Here is a 20,400-nt window from a genome sequence, read left to right as displayed (position 1 = left end):
ACTCCACACCACTTGGAGTCAAGCTAGCCGGGCTGAAGAGAGGTGTTACCTCGAAACCGGTCCGGTCCTCGGATGCTTGATTCCGGTCTGGGAAAGATATGGCTGTTGTAGTTCGGACTGGACTGTTCCCATGGGGCAACAGGGTCAGAGCTGATTTGCATAAAGCCATTATCTGACCCAGGGTGGTGTGGAGTGCAAAAAAACAATGGATTTGGGCCCAGATCTTTTGACTGGGGGAGTGTGTGACATTGATCCACATTCAGTCCATCACTTGTTGTTTTTTGCAATTGCCGCCCTAAGTGCGCTGGGGATGCCTAGACGTGGGTCCCAGGCACTCCACACCACTTGGAGTCAAGCTAGCCGGGCTGAAGAGAGGTGTTACCTCGAAACCGGTCCGGTCCTCGGATGCTTGATTCCGGTCTGGGAAAGATATGGCTGTTGTAGTTCGGACTGGACTGTTCCCATGGGGCAACAGGGTCAGAGCTGATTTGCATAAAGCCATTATCTGACCCAGGGTGGTGTGGAGTGCAAAAAAACGATGGATTTGGGCCCAGATCTTTTGACTGGGGGAGTGTGTGACATTGATCCACATTCAGTCCATCACTTGTTGTTTTTTGCAATTGTCCATCATAGTGGGTCAATGACGGGAAGACGGTGCACACCGTGAGTGTGTGGGCGGGGCTTCCATGCGAGTGCACATGCCTCTTGTGTGTTTAAAAGGTCTGAGACCGATCAGAGAGCAGTAGATGAAGAGACAGACCCTCCTGGTCACAGGAACAGCAAAGGGATTGCGCTCGTGAAAGTCAAGGATGCAAAGGCCTCTATCCAGCATCACAGCTGATTTTCGACGGTAGATTTGGGAAGATAAGAAAGCACACCAGCCTGGCCTGTTGTAACTATTTTACGATGGCGCCGGCAAGCTGCCAGCGCCATCCTAAAATAGTTACTAAATTAGCTTCAACAGGAAGCTCTAATAGATAAAATCGAGCACCTGCTTTATTTTATCTATTAGAGCTTCCTGTTGAAGCTAACTTAGTAACTATTTTAGGATGGCGCTGGCAGCTTGCCGGCGCCATCGTAAAATAGTTACAACAGGCCAGCCAGGCTTCAACTTTTGCCCCCAGAATCCGCCGCTCGCGGATTTGCGAATTCTCGGCAAATTCGCGGGAGTTTGCGGATCGCGAATTTTTCCGAAAGGTTTCGCAAAATCCGCGAGCGGAACGGATTTTCCGCCCATGCTTACTCAAAACTCATGCAGGTTGCAGCTACTGCTTTCAGACATACTGGCAATGCAGATGCCACTGGATCAAGTGTGGATGAAAAATATGCCACAGGACGTCTCATTAAACCATGCGTTTGGATCAGAAATGACAATGCACAATTGTCGCGTGCATCACAGAATAATGCAAATTCTTTTGAATAATCAGGCACCTCTAAGGCTGGAGCTGAACAGAGACAGTCTCGCAGCTTCAAGGAAGCAGTCATACTTTCGTCATTCCACTCTACTGGGTCCTTTGCTCTTTTCATTGTCATCTGTATCAGAGGTTTAGCTAGGACTGAGGACTGCAAATCCCAGAATCCACTACCTGCAGTAACCTACAAGTCCAAGAAACATTCTGAATTCCTTCTGTGTCTGAGGTAGAGTCATGTGTCTAAATATTTTGATTCTTTCAGAGGTACCTCGTCTAACGCCTCTTTCTATCTGGTGCCCCCGATACTTTACAGATGTGGGGCAGAATTGCAACTTCTCAGGTGACACTTGATGCCCTCCTTCTGCCAAATGATTCAGCAATGCAATGGTATAAACAACACAGTCATTTTGAGTCTTAGACGCCACCAACAGGTTGTCTATATATTGCACCAGGACAAACTGTCCGGGCAATACCAGAGATTCAAGACATTTTTTCAATATTTGATTGAAAATCGATGGACTTTCTGTGTACCCCTGAGGGGCACGGTTCCAAACGTAGACATGGTCGTCAAATTTGAACGAGAAAAGATATTTGCTATCTGGATGTAATGGTATTGAGAAAAATGCATGGCACAGATCTATTACCGTGAACTACCCAGCTCCCCACGGTATCTGATACAGAATTACTGCAGGATTTAGCACAACTGGACAACATGGGATGACAATTTTATTAATTTTGCGAAGGTCTTGTCTGACCCTATATTTCCCGCTCGGTTTCTTTATGCCAATTATCAGTGAATTACATGGACTACTCATTATTTCTTGTAAAATGCCTTGTTCAACCAAACGCTTTATTTCTGCTGCAACACCTGCTTTTATTTCTGGGCTCATTCTGTTTTGTCGAATGTTTGGGTAGACTGCACCATCTTTCACTGTCACTTTTACTGGGTCAACATTTGCCATTAATCCTACATCTTTCCAGTGAAATCCCACACTTCAGGATTCACTGTATGCTGTAATTCTTTTGGGAGGTCTTCCACTAGCATCTTTTTAATTTCTGTTTCTTTTTTGGCCAACATTAATTTATAAACTCCATCTTCATCTGGGGTTTGAATTTCAACACCACCTGGGGTGCAAAAGATTGTGCAATTCATTTTGCACAGCAAGTCTCTACCTAATAGGTTCACTGGACTGGAGTCGCACACCACAAATTTGTGCATTTCTTTAAAATTCTCTATTCTGATCTCCATAGGTTCTGTAACACGGGTACTCATTTGTTTATTAGAAACTCCCACTACTTGGATCGCTTCTCCCGAGAGGGGTATATTTGGAACGTCTGCTGTTCTCACAGTAGAACGTGCAGCGCCAGTATCCAACAAAAAGGTAGCATCATTTCCCTCAACTTTTTCCTCAATGTATGGACCTGACTGATCTACCGGCAAGGATGCGCCAAGTACGCACTCTTTGTCCTCCCCTCTCAGGCACCGTCAGTAACTATCTTCCTCAAAAATGCGTCACTCAAAAGAATTGTGATGTCTCCTTCCACTTCCCTCCCAATTTATGGTATCCACCTTGTAATTTGCTTGGCTCCCAGAATCTGGCATAGGTGCAAGTGGTAACTGGTTCTGTATTACCTGTTGCTGTGGCTTCCTTGACACCCCATTCTGCGTCTGTGGATTCAAATTATCATTTTGTACAGGGTTACTCAATACAGCTTTACACTCATTCCTCCAATGTCCCATTTTTCCGCGCCCATGACAAGGAAATTTCTTCTTGGCCTCCTCTCTGTTCATTCTACCTCTTGGTTTACCCCCATTTTAATCTTCTTGATTCTGATTATTTTTCAATTGATTTAACTGAAGTTCCTGTTGCTCTGCTAATTTTACTTGTGCCCACATTACCTTTTCTTCTTAATTCTTTCGTTTATTGTCAATTTCATCCTCACAATATTTTGCATACTTAAGTATTTCATCTATCAGCTTGGCCTGCCAGCAGATTTTATGATCTTTAATCATTTGCGAAATTTCTGGTTTTAACCCTGACACAAATCGATAAATAAAATGGGTCATGTCTTTCGTGTCAATGCTTTCCAAACCACTGTACTGCTTGAATACCTGTAAAAGGTGTTCATAATATGCAAGTACTGATTGATCTTTATTTTGAGTAGTTATGGCTATTCTTGTCCAATCAGTTTCCTTTGGGGGTACCTTTCCTTTCAAGTACAGTATTACTTGATTATATTTTTTCAAGAATTCATCTGACGGGGCCCCTGTCTTTGGGTCTCTAGGGCACTCATCATTAGGCCAATCAACCGCTATCTTACATTCTGTCCATAGATCCACAGGAACCACAATGTCAAATTACCCATCTAAATCTTTCAGCAGCACTTTTGAGACTTTTACAAATCTTTCAACCTGCCTATACCACTCTACAGGTTTCTCCCTGAGTTTCGGGAAATCGTAAATGACAAAATATCTTGTCGGGACCATGGGACATGCACATAACCTCCTCCGGGCACTTCTCTCATCGGGCACAACCTTTCCACTTTATCTGGTTCTTTTAACAAATATTCATTTGCAGTATTTTTCGCTTGGGCATCCTCCTTTTTCTTTGCCCATCTTGCTTTCCATTTGTCTAAATCACCCCACTTCTGTAACAATGACAGTAACTCCTTGATCTGCACTTTACGTCCTGACACATTCATGTTTTCTAAATCTTTGTCAGAAAATTCAGCCTGGTAAGGTTTCTGTAAAACTTTAGATTTTCCAATATCAATCCCATTTCAGAAGCCAAACTCATTAATTTTTCATGAAATGTTTTAGTATTGCAAGTGATACTTCGACATATAAACAACAAATTTTCCTCATTGAGAGTGTTTAACCTATCTAAACCCACATTTCCAGACATCATTTCTTCTAATTCAACTCTTAATTTAAAAATATCCAATACCTTCGGCTGTGATTTTGGTTTTTCTATTTCTCTGGACCATCTCTATATTTCTTCTGGGGTTACTACAGTAGCACTTCTTGTACCTGAGGATGTTTCCATCCTTATCTCTCTAGAAGTTCCAGGAGTGTTTTTCCTGACTGAATCATCCACTGGTTCCGTTATGGGTAAATCCATCAGGGAAATCACTGACTCACATTCACTTGCTTGGTCATCAATTATTAAAGGTTCTTTTCTAGATTGCACTGCAGGTGTAGTCAGAACAGGAGGTTTGGGACAGGACTGTTTTTCTCCATATAATGGAACAATGGGACCTATGGTTACTGGAAGGGTCAAGGCTTCAGGACTCATATTTAACTGTGAAATGTTCTGAATTAATTGACTTCTCTGTTTATTTATGGCTTCTCATTCCCTTTCCTGTAGCACTTTTTCTACTGAAGTTTCATGCACTACTTGGGAACCAAAGGTGGTTTTAAAAACGGGGCGCTAGGGTTAACTCTATTTACTTCTTCATGGTGAGGTGGCTGACTTTTCATTAACAAATCCTCCAAGTAGTAATCATCTGATTCACCACTAATCATTACATTTTTCATTTTCTCTGTGCATTTGCTTCCTGACGCTTCCTCTAAAGTCCGTACCGGATATAATCCTTCTACTAACATAGACTGTCTCCAATTCTTCATTTGTTTATCTCTTGTCTCTTTTGGAAATCTGGGATAATTTACTCAAATTTCTGTCGCTTCTGAGTCTATCTCGCTCGAAAGCCTCAGTCTCCCATTCCTCTAATGCTTTGTAATGAGTTAATCTAGGTCTGGGATCTAATTCATTCATGCGTGTTCTCAAATTATACAAAACTCTACCATTAAAGGTATCATGTTCTGGAAATGCCAAAACACCATCATCGTTTGTGTACTCTGTCCAATTCTCTAACCACACACAGGTGTGGTAGCCCCTTTCTACCATCATGTATGATGTGGGCGTATTTGGTGGAGGAATATTAATCCCTTCTCTAGTTTTAATCGTTTTGTCTTTTTTAAAGACATTTTTAATTCTTTTAAATAGGGACATTTTTCTCTCTCCTCCGTACATGATATAAGGTCTTCCCCTTATGTACTGCTTGTGCGCAAAACCTAAGTACCTCCTATCGGGTCTATTTCCTATAACTGTTGGATTTAAATGCCACATATAATTTGCACCAATAGATTTAATACGCAGCTACACTCAATTGTTTACTAAATGCTTCACCAATACCAGCATGTTTCTTATTTTCGAGAACCAATCAGTGATGTGAATTCAAATTTCTTTTGACTAATGATTGCGCGACTTTTCTCGTGAGACAAGTTCCCACGCTCCTGCACTCACCCCTCCTTTACAATTACCTCAGCTACACACCCGCTGTCTCAACCAATAACAGCGTGGCTCTGAATGACGTCAGCGCAGCTCCGCAACTGACTCCCTCTTTTGCAAGGTAATACGAGAACTTATTTCTTTTCACTTTAAATACAATACTTATTAATTAACAATGTAAAAACATTAGCCACTGTGCCTAAGTGACTAAATTCAAAGGAAAGATGATTTCTTTTACTGCGAGTAAATCCCTTCTGCTTACTCATCATACACTGCGAGTAGATCCCTTCCGGCTACTCTTCACACAAGCATCAGAGAACCCGGTACTCCCTCGGGCTTACCTTTTCTAGGTGATATAAGGCCAAAGTTTCACCAGCGAACTCCTTTGCTATCATTTATTCACACATTTATACAGAAAATCCCTAATCAGTGCTTCCAGTTTTACCTAACCATGCACTTACTTCCTTAGGCAAGTGACCTCATTGCAAAGTGGCTTTCATTTACCACCCGCTATTCTGCCCCCGGGGATTCCAAACAAACATAGAACAATACAAACGGTTTTGGTTAATACATAAAATCACTGTAATTTAAAAAAAAATCAATACACGACTAACTACCTATCTTAACTAAACCCTAACCATAGCTCTGCTACCAAAAGAAATACTGGTAGAGCGCGGGTTCACCTGCCTAAGATTTTACCATACTCACCTGGGCCCATAAACACATATACACTTTGAACAGGTAAACCTACGCTTAATCAGTGATTAGTTTTAACCTTTTAGGACCTATACCTTGACTTACCAATCCTTGTCACCGGTACCTAGAGTCCTAAGGGATCAAGGGAGTTAGCAAGAAACTAGGTAGTAAATAAACATTTGCACTCATAAATAACCACAGACTCTGGAAAGATTTAAACGCTTTATCTAAATATTTTCTTAAATGTTAGAGTCCATACTAAATCATTCAGAGCAATTTGAAAGAATGGAATCAACGTAAAATGATGCAGAAATATTATGAGACTTTCGTTAAACATTGAAACATAGGAAGGGTAAGAAAAGGGAAACAGCACAATGACATGCCCACGCACCTTTATATTTACCTAAAATGGTGGGAAAACCAACCCTGGCCACGGGCTGGGAAAAGGACAGGACACCCGATAGTGCAGATGCCAACAGGATAGAACAGGTGCAGACCAGAACCAGGATAAGTACGGACCAAATTGGATCAGGACAGGACCACCGCAGGTCAGGACCGGCACCCACAGCTAAAGTGCAACGCCAGCCTCACACCCCTCTCTGCAGCTAACAGTTGGACCCCGATTGGGTTAGCGAATCTTCTCCCTCAGGATCCCCGATTGGGTTATCGAACTCCTTCCCAGAACCCTGATTGGGTTATCAAATCTTCTGACAGAGTGCTGCGCCAGTACCTCTGCTCCTGAATCTTCTGACAGAGTGCTCCACCAGCACCTCTGCTCTCAATCACCTATTGAGTGCGTTGGGTCAGTGACAGGTCAGCTATTCGGACAAGTCGGATAATCTAACTAGCTAAGCCAACCTTAGTTATACCATTTTCCTGGGCAGTGTACCACCCCCCAATGTTGCAAATGTATGTATTCCCTCAATTTGATTGGTCAAAAGACGAGGAGAGGTCATCACACCATACCAGTTATGAGGTCATGCTCTTCAATATTCAGATTAAAGTTCCCGCCCAATATTTTATTTTCTCATGCACTTATATTCCACCCGGCAATGAATGTTCCAATAGTAAATACAATGTATAATTTGACATCCTCTTGAAAGCTCAGGAGTACGAGTTCACATGAACATCTTCTCGCAAGTCAGGAGTTGGCATGGATTCAATGCCATGGCTTGTAGACTCTTGAGCTCGTCTGTGCAGTGGCAGCATTGCAAGATGGAGTGCAGCAAGATTACATCAGGCCCAAATACGAGCTAATAGCAAAGTCAAAGAGAAACAGCTTTAGAACAAATAATAAATGAATGCACTGTATACCACTTATCTCTACTCTATTCCCATTACTTTATTTTAACTACAGCATTAAGGTGTCACAACCGCGCTGAAGCGGTACCGGGTATTACGCTAGCTGCGTGATTACCAGGAGAAGAATTCGCACATGAGCCCACGCGAGATGCGGGGGCTACGGCATCACAGAACCCGGAAAAGACTACGTATCCCATGGCGCTTAGCGAGAGTCGCGCTCGAGCACCAGGTGGGAATCAGACGCGGCGTCGCATAGACACACCCAGAAGGCTACAAAAGGCATGAACGCTAAGGAGCGCTGCCGATAATTGTTTCTTCGTGCTTTTGGGTCCACAGCGGCAAGTTTGTTCACAGGAAGATTACAGGCGGAGAAGAGATTAACGTTCCTCGGTGTCGGGAGAAGGCAATTGCAACCGTCAACTCCTCGGATCTCGTCTCAGGTATCGGAAGGCAACTAGGTATTCTCCTCTGTTGGAAGAGACGCTTTTCCAGAGTACTCGTGCAGAGGAGGAGTGCGCACCTAGGGGCGCGTAGGCAGTTGTTCTCTCTGTTGGCGGAGGCCGGCTGGTCTCTTGCAGAGAGGTTAAAACGCCTGCAGTCTCCTCTGTTGGCTGAGTCGCATTTTCCTGCGAACTCGTGCAGAGGAGGAGTGCGCACCTAGAGGCGCTTGGGAGGTTGTTCTCTCTGTTGGGTGAGACAGGCTTGTCTCTTGCAGAGAGGTTAAAACACCCTTTACCTTATCCTTCAGGTTGCCTCGTGTTTTCAGTTCTTTTCATGACTAATGTGTTGTCTAAGGAATATTAGTAGCACTCGGTTAAAATTTTCCTTCACAGCTGCAACTTATTGGGGAATGCCTAGCTGAGGAGTCCTGCAGTACAAGGATTCCTGTAACTATTCTTACTTTGACACTTGGGATTACCAGAAAAGTAATTGCCACTGTTCGTTATACTTCGATATCGGTCCTATATGAAGTAGGGAGAGATATTGAACTCAGAGCGTTGAATCTGTCTCTCCATAAAGAAATCCAGAATATAGGAGATATCGTTTTACCAGAAGGTATGAGAACAGAATAAGTCATACATCGAGTGAGCCCAAAAGAATAGGGAAGGTTAAGGTGTTGACCGTTTGTTATCTGCTTTTGTCTCCCTTGCAGGTCTACATCCCCGCAGTCCCCTTCCCTGTTTCTTTTTACCCCCGCTCAATCGCTCCCAAAAGTCTGTGCGTGTTGCAAACCGGACTTGGGTCGATTCAGAGGTGGGCCCCCATAGAGCATCACACAATCCTGAGGAACGAGATTCGGACGGCCTTGACATAAGGATTAAGCAGAACGAACAACTTAATAAAAGCAGCATTGCAAGCGTTAGCACGTTAACACACAGAGTAGCCATCTTAGTTCTACTGCGCAGAAGCCAGAATTTCCCACCAAGCAGAGAGAATACATCATGTCACGTGAGTGTGACAGACGCATGTGCAGAAAAGTTCCCGCGTTGCGGCGGCCATTTTAATGCATTTGAGTTACGGTTAGTAAAAGCACATATGCAAGCTTCCCCAGCTTACTAGAAATGTTGTGTTTTGCATTGTTAATAAGACAAAACATGTTGGTTAATACATTATTTATTATTTTGAGAGGGTTGAGTCCAAGCTAAGAGCTTTACGTGCGAAACCTTGCTCCATCACCTCAAACAGATACAAAGTGCTGCTGTGGTAGCCCACTAAAATCAAAATGACATTGCGATCTATTTACAATGTTATCTTGTGAGTCTAACATCACAATTCCTCGGCAGTCTCTGGCATGGGTGTAAATTCACTGAAATGCCATGGGTAGCCGAAGTGATATCACATGCCCTTTGACCTCCACTTTCACTCACACACACATACTTACTCATACACACACATGCACACATATACACTCACACACATAAACACACTCTCACCCACAAGCACTAACACAGCATACATTTAAAAAAAAAAATGTACTTACCTCAGCTGCCATGGAAGGGCATATTCCAACTTATTGTACTCCATTTTGATCACACTATTGGTGAAAAATATATATTTTATTTATTTACTATCAGTGTATAAAAAATTGACGGAAAATAAAGAGAGTGGAGTCCCAGCTGAAACTGTATTCCTGGCAATGATTCTGCCTCCTCTGAGGTCAGGGGTCATAAAGGCTGTGCGAGGGGTAGCAAAGGGCAAGCCTGGGGGTGCAGCTGGAGTCCCCGAAATGACGTCCATGGTCTCTGGCAAACTTTGTCTCACAGTTCTTTACTAAAGGCAGTGTTTCTCAATGACGAAAGGTACCACACATAGGGCCAGATTTAGGTGGCCCAATACCGGTCGGTAACAGATGAAATCACTGAATTTCGGCCATTACCGACCGGTATTGGGAATTTGGGATGTAGATGGCCTAAATTGCAAATTCGGTAATTTACCGATTTGGTATTTTAAGGAATCGGTAAATTACTGATTCCTTAAAATACCGAATCGGTAAGTTACTGAATTTGCAATGTAGGGAGCAGTCAAATGAGTGCTTTTCCCATTTTAGGATTCGTTATTTGCCACCAACTATAAGTTGGTGGTAAATTACATACATGTGTGCCACATGTGCACCCATGCACTATTCAGGGGTGCAACAGGGTATCAATGTGACACCCTGCCACCCTTGAAAGGGTTCCCCCTATTACCGATTCGGTAAATACCGATTCTTAATTACCGAATCTCAGTGATTCGGTAATTTTTTCCTAAAAATGATCTACATCCCATTTACCTATTCTTAAATACCGAATCGGTAAAATTCGGTATTTAAGAATAGGTACATTGAGATTACCTACATCTGGCTCATAATGTTATAAATGTATCAATTGTAATAAGATATGTCAGAGCCTTTTCTGACTTTCTTAGGGTGCCTAAGGCATGTTTAAGTACAAAAGATAAAACACATACTACATAAAAAAGAACCCGAATTCACAACCCACAGAGATAATAGATTTTTCATAGGCAAAAGAACATGTTCTAAAGGCAATGTTTTAAACAATGGTACTACCAGAGCCTGAGTGGATTTAACACACATAGTAGGTTTACCAGGTGTTTTGAACTTTATTTTTACTTATTTAATTGTTTTTATAAAGTACCACTGCACCAAAAGTGTTAGTGTGCTTTGCACTGGAAGATATCATTAAAAAACAGGAAGCAATAGTTACAATTAAATGCACTAGCTAGAGCTCCTAAGGGTATAATGATGTCAGTGCTGTGGAACGAGCTGGGTTTATTATCTTAATCTAGTTTAGGAACAATTCTAAGAGATGTCTTCTGAATGAGAGAAGAGTAGGTAGGGTTTTTAGATCAACCAAGAGAGAGTGAAAGTGTGAGTTTGTGCTTGGAGAGCTTTAACTTGAGGACTTCCAGTGCTTCTGAGTCTTCTTTTTCCTCTGGAGGAGTTAAGCAAGTCTCTAGGCTGGGTGGATTCCTTCAGTGAATAGCATTATACACCATGTAGTAATTTGTTTATGTAATGCTGGCTTTCGTGGAGAGCCTGTGTTTAATATTGGTAGGGCTGTAAAACCTTTTTGTGGATTATAGCATTTGACCTTTGCTTACAATGAAGTAATAAAAAAATTAATTGGTAAATAAGAACCCCAATGGCATCAGAAGCATCCTCATCCGAGGAGAAACAGCCATACTCATCCTCCTCAAGCTCTCCGCAGATTTTGATACAGTCTCTCACAAAGCACTCACCAGAAAACTTCAGCACTTGGGTACCTCAAGTGGCTGTCCTCCTTCCTCACTGACAGAACTCAAGGAGTTAGACTCATCTGCAGAGTCCCTCAAGGATTGTCGCTTAGCCCAACATTATTCATTGTCTACATGGCGCCCTTCGCAGACATCGTCAGAGTCCAAGGCATAAACATAGTATCCTACGCAAATGACACACAGCTCATCCTCTACCTTACTGCCTCAACCAGCACCGCCAAAGCATATCTCACTAATTGCATGAACAATGTCGCTACTTGGATGAAAAACAATTGCCTCCTGCTGTATACAGATAAAACAAAAGTCCTAACATTCAGCAACAACCACTCCCCCTGGAGAGCCTCTTGGTGGCCCTCCAAACTTGGCGCCCACCTATCCTTGAGGACCATGCCAAGAACCTCAAGATCATCCTGGACATTAACCTCTACATGAGCAGACAGATCAACGGCATCTCCTCATCATGCTTCCACATCCTGTGAATGCTATGTAATATTTTCAACGTGGATCCCACTAAACTCTAGATGAATGGTCAGCCAGGCTCTTATCACAAGTAGACTTGATTACGGAAGTGCTCTCTACACCAGAATCCCAGCCCATGTCCTACACTGACTCCAAACCACCCAGAACGCAGTTGCCAGACTCATCCTGAAATAACCACATCTCTCCACACCTCAACAACCTCCACTGGTTTACAGTCCAGGATAGATGTAAGTTCAAGCTACTCACCCATGCCTACAAAGCTCTCCACGAGACCGGTCAAGCTTACTTCAACCCTGCCCCAATTTCTACCACCCTATCAGACACCTTCTATCTGCCTCTTGGGCAAGAGCACACCTCATTCGCATCAAAAAGACCAGAAGTAGAGGATGCTCCTTCTCATACCCCGCAGCCAAGACCTATAACAACCTCCTGAAACACCTCAGAATCTCCCCCTCAGTCATGGAGCTCAAGACATCGCTCTTCCAGATGATACAGGCATGGTCTCCACCTCCCCTTTCATGCCTGCCCTACTCAGCACCTGGATACCCTCACAGGTGATTAGTCATGCTCCACAAATTCACATTACATAACATGACAATTCAGGTAAACTTCCCAAGAAGGTGTTTTTTAAAGTCAAGTTGAGAAATTACCAGGAGATAGGGGAAAAATCTAAGGTGGTTTATGGAATGCAGGTGTTCAGTCTTATCTAGTTGATGGTGATATTGGTAGTGATATATGAGCCAAATAAGAAGCACAAGAAGGGATGAACATTTAAAATGGCATGTTTCAATATTGCAGCCAGTGAGATAATCACACATTAGGGTGCACCTTATTGATTAGGAAAATTATATGATTGATCATCCATGTTTAAATTCATGGTGAAAATTGTCTTTTGGGAAGTTGGCAGGAAGGTTGGCTAACTAGTGGTTCGTAGACTTGATGATGGCAACATAAAAAGATTAAAGCAGCACAAAAAGATGATGGACGGAATGCTGAACATTGTCAAGAGTCACTCCCAGTCACAGATCTGGGTTAAATCCATTGTTTATTTGCTCAACATGCCAACCCAGTTTGGACCCAGCCATATGCAAATCAGTCTTGACCCTTGCTCCCCTTGGGAACAGTCCAGCCCAATTGCCAGGCCAGGTCCTCCCTGGACCGGAAAGCAAGCATCCTGGGACAGGTTTTGGGGTATTGCCCCTCATCAGCCAGGCTAGCTTAAATCCAGTGGCATAGTGGTAGGCTTTAGATGTTATATATTTTTGGAGAGAACATCACTGCTGATAGAAACAAAGTTGTCCAATGTATTTTGGATTTAGGGGTGTTGCATACTAAAGATTTCAGTCATACCAAGTAGATTTCTCTTAGACCTAAGGAGGGAAAGGAATACCTAGCTACCTTTAGGAGTGGAGAAAAGAAACAAGTGTTCCATGACACCCCCTTCATATTTTACCTGTTGAAGGACCCATGTTGGACAGACAAAGAGTCCTGCTGGAGCCCGAGGGGTTAGACGTGAAGTCACAGCCAACTCCCAAGGATCCTCACACCAAGACACCTGGACTAATATATATCAGGCTTTTAAGATATGCAAAACTAATGCAGAATATTTGTAGCATAATAGTGGCAATAATTGTGAACAGATTGTCAAAAGCAAACAGAAGGTAAGCTTACAGAATGAAACACTGAAAAATTTTATTGGCTTATATATATTACTGATGTTTTGCCAAAATATTGAAGATAAAATATTGTTACCATAATATTTTTGCATTTATACTTTGAATACCAAAATACCGTTGCTTGAAATATCGCAAGCAAGAATATTGTTTTTGTAGTGTTTTATTTAATATTGTTGTCAAAAATATAATTGTATGTAACTTTTTCCATTGATTATTTTGTAATATATTCAAATTTAATTTAAAATAATTAAATATTTTAGGAGTGGTATGTTGGGTCTATATGTCTATAGGGTGTTTAGGTTTTCTTATAAAACATACTTTCATAATTTGTTAATAGCTATTTTTAAGATGATCTACTTTTTTACATTATTTTTTAGTTGGGTGTAAATGTAGTATTGTTCCTTTGCTGTTATGTTTTAATGGAGGATCTCTTTATTTTTTGCTCAAGCTACCTCATTTTGCATTGTTAAGGCTTCATGGTGGTTATGGTTCCTTGTTCCTGCTCAAAGAGCAATGTTAAGTTACTTTTTGTTGGTTTGTAATTGAAGGGATTGTTTCGGATTAGTTTAGTTAGTATTGGTTAGTTTTTTGTTGTTGTTTGGAAGTTAGGTTAGCGTAGTAGGACTTATTGTATTTTGTGTTTTAAATGTATTATTTATATGTGTTTTCATGTTATCATTACTTAATTTGTGGTGCTAATAGGGTTATTTGTGTTGTGTAGTTAGTTATTTTTTTTACATGTGTTATTTTAGGGTCCTGGTTTTTTACTTCTTTCAAGAATCACTTTTTTTTAAAGTGAATACATTTGGTTGTATATTAACTAATATTATTTTTATTTTATTTTATTTTTCAGTTTTCTTGGAGCTTTTTTTGATATTTTATTTTGGAGTGTTCGAATGGTTCCCATGGATCATTATTTTTTGCATTGAATATTTTATTTTATTGTTTGCAGTTTAACATTGTTTAGGGATTTTTTCTTTCTATTTTGGAGTATTATTATGTTGAGGATTATTTAAAATACATGGATTTCAGATCCAAAAATGTAACCTATACATTATTTCCTTTTTAATGGGTGGTACATTTTTATGTATTTTAAAGTCATGCTTTGTATTTATCATTTATTCTTTTGCTCTATCTGTTTTTCTGATCTTTAGAGTTATTTGTGTTGTTTAGTGTTTATTTATTTATGAATAATTATTTAAGCAATTTTTACCTTTCAGTCTGACTGTATTCAGCCTTTTTGTTAAGAATATGTTTTTATCTGATTAGCAAAAAAAGGTTAATGCTATTTATGAATACATTAATATTTTAAATAGGTTTTTGTTGTTAAGGGTCATATTTTGTGTATATTTTATTAATTTTGTTTTTTCAAAGTATTGTCCTGGATATAGATTCTAGATATTGTAGAAACATATTGTTACCGAATCGTAGCACTTTGCTTTGTAATACAACCTAGAGTTGCTTTTAGGAATTGTGTGTTGTCCCAATATGATAGAGGACTAGGATTGGCAGACATTAAACTTTATTATAAGACCTGACAAAATATTCCGTTCAATGGCTGGATATTCTCCAATTGTGCTGACCCAAGTGTCCGCTCTGAAATGGAATGCATAGCTGTGAACGGGATATTTAACTTGCTGTACAACCCAACCATATGCCAAAACTTTGCCTCTGTTACTAAAACGGCCCTCTCCTGTTGCTGTTCTGTCTTCATATAGACCGGGTCGGTGGGAGTTCTGACCGCTGAAAATCCAATGTGGTACGGTACCTGGCTTAAGCATATTGTTAACCTGCCAGGATTCCGCCTATGGGAAGTTATAGGGATCTCCAAGCTTGGGGAGATTTGGCCAGGATACCATATTCTCTCATGTGCCTCCCTGAGTGCCACGTATGACCTTCAAAGATACAATTTACCACTCCCTACAACTACGCCATGCTCTTGAGGGACATGCACCTGACATTAAGGCCTAGTTGGAATGCAACCCACTAGAATCCAGACTCGCGATCACACAAATGGGCAGTGCGGGAATCACTACTATTTATTGTACATTGGTAAATTACACCCCAAATCCTCTTCTCCAACTCAGAGACAGATGGATGTAAGATATTTGCCCACTGGACAATGCTAATTAGGTTGAGGCAAATATGGCCGTTAGAATCCTCACAGTGTTTATGTATCTGAGGCTTATACAATTTAGAAGTTTAAATTGGGTGTACTACAGCCCAACTAGATTGAATAGAATGACACAAGGAACTGACACAATTGTTTACATTGGAAAGTGGCCTTTGGCACGTTTTTAACACACAATATGGATCTGTCTAGGTATACACAAAGCTGGGTTTATGTGCACTGTATGCTCACCCAGATTGTGCACAGGCCTGTCACACCTGATCCATGAGATTATTTGATGCATTGGGTTTATTGAAAACTGTGAGGGGCATAGCACATCACTGGAGTATGAACAAGGCTACTACCCTCAAAGAATGGGTGGAATGGACTATTGCGCAAAGACTGAAGAGCATGTATACAAATAAAGGAACTATTCCAGTAGTACTATAAGGTTTGTGAAAAATGGTGGGAATTACCATTTGCTGGTTGACTGTCACGGTATTTTTGATTTGTCTTTGGGGTAGATTGTTTTTAGCCAGACATTTATTTTTATTATGAACTGCTGTATTTTGTTTGGTATTGTTTGGTATTATTTGGTATTGGAAATCAATAACATAAAGTTTGAAAAAAAAGATTGCTTAAAAAATACATGCTACCAATAGATGAATCTTTTGGTGCTAACAGGTAAAAACACTTTTACTAAATGTATTGGACATGGAAGGTCAATACGTTTTTGAACACACACCATCTTTGCAACCTCCAGAAGATATAGATGCAGGGGAAATGATTGTTTAATTGAAGCACTCGATACACACAAACTTCACATTGCTGATGTCATCATCAACCTATGAATGAACCATTTAATTTATATGTTGCAGCTCTTGTGGTTCTGGCTTTCAAATGTGACTTTTGAAACACTGTGAGTTAGTACATTAGGGTTCAATTCATCATTTCCTGCTGTTACAACCAAATTCAAGAGCAGCAATCGGCATACTGCAATTTAGTTATTTCAGAAATTAATGACATAGCCAAAACTGTAGAACGTTCCATTGCTTCTTTCAAAAGTCTTAATGTAGAGTGCGCAACAAATGAAGCAGCTGTGGCTTTATAAAGAACAGTCGAATATTAAACTATCAATGAAAGATCAATAGAGAACATTATTTTTTGTCCGGTCTCTTTAGACACTTGTGTCCAACTAGTCGATTGTGAGCTACGAGTAGCTTCAAGACACCTTCAGAGTACCTCACAGCCTGGACTTCATTTTTTAATCAGCTCAAGGTCATGTTTTCCTTTAAAAGTTAAGGAAAGGCTGTGTTTGTTTTACATTATTATCATCAGGCTAAGGCTGCAAATGGCAAGGCCTAATAAGGAGCAGAACTCAGTCAGATTTATGACCCAAACTGCAAATGTTTGGAGACCCCTAAAGCCATCTTGAACATATGTGACTGTACATTGAAGGGCTGACAAGATAAATCCATTGTATGGTTTGGATTTCAGTACATACCAACACTCCTTAACAACTGAGTTTGGAGTAGGTTGATCAAATTGGTTTATTTGAACGAAATCAACCTAGTGCTGAGCATCAAAGAAGATTCCTGGTATGTCTTGGGATGAGAAAACCAGTGTTGTTCAAGAAACAAGAGTAGTAGATTTGTAATACTGGGAGTTGAGGATCAAAGCGACCAGGGATAGATGATGATCCATTTCACTGCAGTTCTGCATGAGGTATGGAGAATTTACATAATGTACGCACAAGAGAACCCAGCTTCTACCCTAGGAGTGATTTGATGCACAGACATTTTCTCATCTTTATTTATTCCCTGTGGAGTTGAAGTTTCTAGATCTAACATGTAATGAGATTCTAATCTTCTTAGCTCTAATATTCAACTGCCTCCTTGGGTGTTCTTTACTTATCTGTCAAACACAAAAAATCTCAACAAGCTTTCAGTGCCAATATGTTTTTTTCAAAATATCTAGCGACTGGATACATTTCATATTTTCTCCTTTTTACTTTTAAGTATTCAAATATACATTACCTAAGCAGAAATACTGCCTAAATATTTCAGAGTTTATGGGCATAATAAAATGTTTTCTACCATATTACTCTTACGTGTTAGTTTTTGTTCTATCATCCATTTCTTGCTGTATGGTCATTCAAAGTCTCTCACTTTCATGGCATTCCTAAAAGCTTGCATGTCAGTCAGGTCAACCATTCCTCTTTCATTTACATGTAAGATACCACATAGAGACAGGAAACACCCACAGAATGAAAGACAGAGAGATTTTAGTTCATATGTTACAGATCATGCATGCTAACGTTCCTGTCATTTACATAAAATAAAATAGCTACAGGGAACAGTGCAGCTCTGGGGGACTGGTCTGTGTCAGCTGTCGAGCCTAGAGAGGCAGGTCTTGGGACTGAAGGCCTCAGGTCACACAATGCACTTCCATGTCAGCAGAGGAAGAGGCAGCAAAAGTAGCATTTGCAAACCATCGCTCCCCTGTGTTTCCTCTGTCATAGCCTACTCTGCAATGCACCCAACCATTCTGGCCTACCTCAAACTCCTCCGTTTCTGCCACCAGGAAAATACCCTGTCAATGCATTTTTCCTGTCTCCACCCCCCACCCCCAAATTGCTTGCACAGAAGAGAAAAACACCCTCTTTGCTTCAAAAATTCTCACCACAACAGCTAGCACAGATAAAAGATTCAGAGCTAGAAAACTATTGCTGTCGCCAAAACAGCCTGAACATAATTACCACCACCTTTTCTGGGTTAATGTTAAGGCAACATTTTCGCTGATTTCAAGTAGATACAGTTCATTGCCTAGAAATGAGAGGGGAACCCCACCCTGCATAAAAAATTGAAAACCCTGTCAGTGTGCTCTAAACAACCTATACCCGTACTCTGACAGAACCGCCACATTTCCCGTTTTACCATTCACCTCGCTATTTCAACTGCAGCGAATTTTAACACGCCACACCAAACTCTTATAGGCATCAAAGCTGTCAATACAATTTTTGTCCCTGACCAAGACTTCCCCATCAGATCAAGATCATTCTTCATTTCTTTTATCAAGCCCAAAGTTTTACAAAATCATTTTCACCCAGATGTAAGAATAAAGTGTCACTGCACACTCTTACTGACACCAGATTAGACAAGCAAGGCAACAATATACTCAATTTCATGCTCCCCCTGCCCCCACCAATCAATCCTGATTCATCACTGCAGAAGTCCTGATTTCATCACTGCCGATTGTTTTCAGCTTGTTTCGCAGCCCATTTAATGAAAGAGTGTATGATGAACCAAATGGGGAAAAAAAGACACCACCGGTCCTGACCCACACAGCCTGAAATGAGATACAAGAGTTAACAAACACTTACAAGCTAAGCATCCTCAATCTCCCAGATATTCCAAAGACAACAATCAGAAGACCAACTACCCAATCTTTAAACTTAATTCAGAGAAAAACCTGGACGCCTCAGAGGCAGCACCAATTCTATAAGAATGAGTGCAAAATTGAAATGATCGTCTCCAATTTGATATAAAGCCTTTCTCATAACCCCCACAACTGTGATGCTAACAGTCTAGATCCAACTTGATGAGCAAAGACCGAGGGGCAGCTGTTCGACCCATTTTTGTATGCGCAAACGGGTTTGCATACCCATTTGCGCATGCAAAAACATATTGGGCCATGTACATAGCCTATTTAGCAAGTTGCAATTCTTTTGTGACTCGCTAAATAGGTTTTGCGACTCGCTATTGGAAGAGGCGTTCCCTTCCAAATAGCGAGTCTCAAAACAATGTACTAATGTTTTGCGAATGCAATTGCGGTTGCAAAATACTTGCAATTACCACCTACTTCAAGTAGGTGGTAATGCATTTGCAAATGGGAAGGGATCCCTAGGGACCACTGCCTGGCCTTAAAAAATGTCCCGATAAAGTGCCCCTCTCTAAGGGTTAATTGGCCTGTCCACCACCTCGGGGTTGAAACATCAACACTTTCTAATATATGGGCCTGTACTGGGTTCTACCTGTACTGGTTTTTTTTCCACATCCAGACATTTTTTTTAAACATATGCTGTATCTTGTAATTCTGGAACAAAAAGATGTGAATCAGTCACAACCAGGGATCTTCCTAATTGTTTGTAAAGATTATTTATATTGGCACTTCAGTTCCTTATTCTTCCTCACCTATTCACAAGCACTCTCCCAAGCACCCTAATTCTACTCACTGTGGAGCACCTCCACTATAATATATTGTATTGCATAAATTTGCTTATTATTACATTTTAATTTATAAATTGAGAATTCATTTAATTCAAACGTGTGTTTTCTACATCCTTTGGGTACAATTGTTTTACTTAATTCAATTCCGTTTTGACTAACTGCGTCCTGTATCCCTGCTTACCAGGACCTACGGCTTGCTGGGTTTCCCTATTGTTTTGTAAAGCCTACATGGGTGGGGTCCCTCACTTATTGGGTGAGTGTTTATGCTGCGGTTTTCTATGAGGTTGGTGGTTTTGAGGTCGGCGTGATCCTCGAGGTGGAAGTTAATGTCACTGAGGAGGATGAAGGAGCAGGAGGCAGGCACCAGTGGTGTGATGAAGTCTGTATTGGGGCTCCGGAAGTTGGATTTGGATCTACGAGGTCAGTAGAGTAGGGCTCCAGCTAGAGTGG

This window comes from Lissotriton helveticus, chromosome 9 (assembly GCF_964261635.1).
Source record: "Lissotriton helveticus chromosome 9, aLisHel1.1, whole genome shotgun sequence".
Classification (NCBI taxonomy): domain Eukaryota; kingdom Metazoa; phylum Chordata; class Amphibia; order Caudata; family Salamandridae; genus Lissotriton; species Lissotriton helveticus.
Note: the sequence above shows the minus strand (reverse complement) of the source record.